Below are 2,574 nucleotides of genomic sequence, written 5' to 3'. Positions count from 1 at the left end.
TTCCAGTATTTGAAGTTGGATTTTTTTTTTATATAATGGCAAATCCAGATGTCCAAAAGTTCAACATTCTTTTTTGATAACAAGATTCTCAGTAGTATTTGGTGACAACAATTCATAGCCGGCCATCACAGAACAATACAGCCTATTAGTGGGAAACAAAAGGGATATATATATCAATAAGAGTTATATAGGGTTGGAACTCTCGTGATCGACGATTAACCCAATATTCCTATTTCTGGGGGGTTTTTAAGTCGCTTTATAACTTTTTGAAAAAATTGTTTGTATCAGGTAAGGGGGGGGAAAGATAAGATGGCTGATGATGAGGTTTACTAAAGAAGTTGAAGATTTTTGCAATAAGCTTAGTGGATAATATTAAGCTTGTGAATACAAAACCAATATGCAAAAAAAAAAAAAGGATTTATTTCTTGCACATAATTGGATAATTAAAACGAACACTTCGCTTTATTCACTTGCAGTGTTGTGAACACTGTGTAGGTATGTAAATTATCTAAAAAATGTATCTGCTGTTAGAAGACTGACAGCAGAACAGGACCACATGGTCCATCAAGTCTGCTGTTTTTTATATTAAAAAAATTCTAAATATTTTTAAAAATATATATTATGAAGAGATAAGTCTTAAGGGATCGCCTAAAGGCAGTCATAGTGGGAGATAGACGGACAGGTTGCAGTAAAGAGTTCCATAGAATGGGGGAGACTCTAGAGAAGTTACAAAACAAGATGGTCAGGAGTGCCCTGCACCTGAGGGCTTACAATCTACAAGGGAGGGATAGAAACTTAAAGGAGAACTATGTGGTTAGGCCTTTTCCCCATAGTTCTCCGAAGGGTAACGGGTGGACACAAACTAGCGTCCTCCCGTTATCCAAAGCTCAGTATACCGCGAGCTGCAGCTGCAGCTCGCGGTATACTGAGACGCCGCAGATGAAACGGATCCCGACAATTATGTCTGGATCCGCAGAGCCAGCTGTACCCTGCCCCCTACCCTGTCCGTTCCGCCAGTCAGCGCTGGAGGATCAAAACGGGGAGGGGGGAATCCCTGCAGGGAGCCATGAGTGACAGTCACGGCTCTCTGCCGTGACAGGATCGAGAGGTGAGCGAACGCCGGTATGTGTTCGCTCACTTCCCGATCTACTGAGCCGACCTGTGACAGTCTCATTGTCACAGGTCGGCTAGAACTATGAGGTGAGTGAAAATCCCTCACCTCATAGTTCTCCTTTAAATGCACTTTGTTACATAAATCATTTTGTTTCAACAATCCGCGCACTTTCGACACTGTTTTCGTAGCCAATAAAATTATAATTCTTTGCATGTTTTCACTCCCTGTGATTGGGGGATGACAGCAGTGCCTCATAAAACTCAATATGCTAGTGAAATGGGGTGTCAGCAGCAACAAGTTCACACAACACACAATGTACCTGTTTAACAACCTTCAAAGGCTGAAGGTTATATTTACAGGACATGCTTACTAAAAAAAAAAAGTCGTCATCAGCCTTTAATTTTTGTTATTTTTCGCATGTAAAAAATGTGATCGCAATAGAATTTTTCTGCATGCCTATAAAGTGCAACGAAAGAAATTCAAAATCAATAGAGAAAAAAAAAGATAAATGATGACTGGCTGTTATGTATAGTTCTATATATACTAAATATTAATATTATACACACACTATATTGCCAGAAGTATTGGGACCCCTCTCCAAATCATTGGATTCAGATGTTCCAATCACCTCCCTGGCCACAGGTGTATAAAATCACGCACCTCGGCATGCAGACGCTTCTACAAACATTTGTGAAAGAATGGGTCGCTTTCAGGAGCTCAGTGACTACAAGCGTGGTGCCGTGATAGGTTGTCACCTGTGCAATAAGTCCATCCGTGACATTTCCTGGCTACTAAATATTCCGCGGTCACCTGTTACTGGTATTATAACAAAGTGGAAGCAACTGGGAACAACAGCAACTCAGCCAGGAAGTGGTAGGCCATGCATAATGACAGAGCGGGGTCAGCGCATGCTGAAGCGCACAGTGCGCCGAAGTCTCCAACTGTCTGCAGAGCCTAAATACTGAACACTACGGACTAAGACTGGGATGTCATTAAAGATCACGTGCGTGTAAAGGCGTCCCAATACTTTTGGCAATATAGTGTATATATAATTTTTTTATTACATTTTTTTAAAAATGTATTTATAAATACCTCAATTTGAATTAGGATGAGCCTCTTGCAATCCTCTGTACAGCAGAGCTCATACTGAGAGAGGGAGGTGCAAGACTGGAAGCCAGTTAGATGTGCTGCATGCAAATGTGGTCATGTGGACGGTGCTGATAGGAGGAGAGCGCAAAGTGAGTAGGGTGATGACCTAATTAGTGTGATAGTCATCAGGCTGGTGATGGAGTGGACGGCAACACTGTGTTACTTAACTGTGAGTAGTGTCATCCTGGGAGGGGGAGGGGGAGGGGCAGGACTGGGAGCCAATTACGTGTGCTTTATGCAAATGTGATCACCTGCATCCTGGACACCAATTCCAGTTAAGGAACACAGTGGTGCCCTCTCTTCCCCCCCCC

The 2,574-nt window shown here is 42.3% G+C and overlaps 1 protein-coding gene across 1 annotated transcript in view; it reads left to right on the top strand.

The window, feature by feature from the left end:
• The window catches only part of AR (androgen receptor), a 124,014-nt gene that overhangs the window by 34,500 nt on the left and 86,940 nt on the right, over window positions 1–2,574 (top strand). The gene's annotated exons all lie outside the window — the stretch shown is intronic.

Source organism: Nanorana parkeri, unplaced genomic scaffold, assembly GCF_000935625.1.
Source record: "Nanorana parkeri isolate BGI_ZX_2015 unplaced genomic scaffold, ASM93562v1 scaffold171, whole genome shotgun sequence".
NCBI classification, from domain to species: domain Eukaryota; kingdom Metazoa; phylum Chordata; class Amphibia; order Anura; family Dicroglossidae; genus Nanorana; species Nanorana parkeri.
Note: the sequence above shows the minus strand (reverse complement) of the source record. Positions and strands in the feature narration are given on the sequence as shown.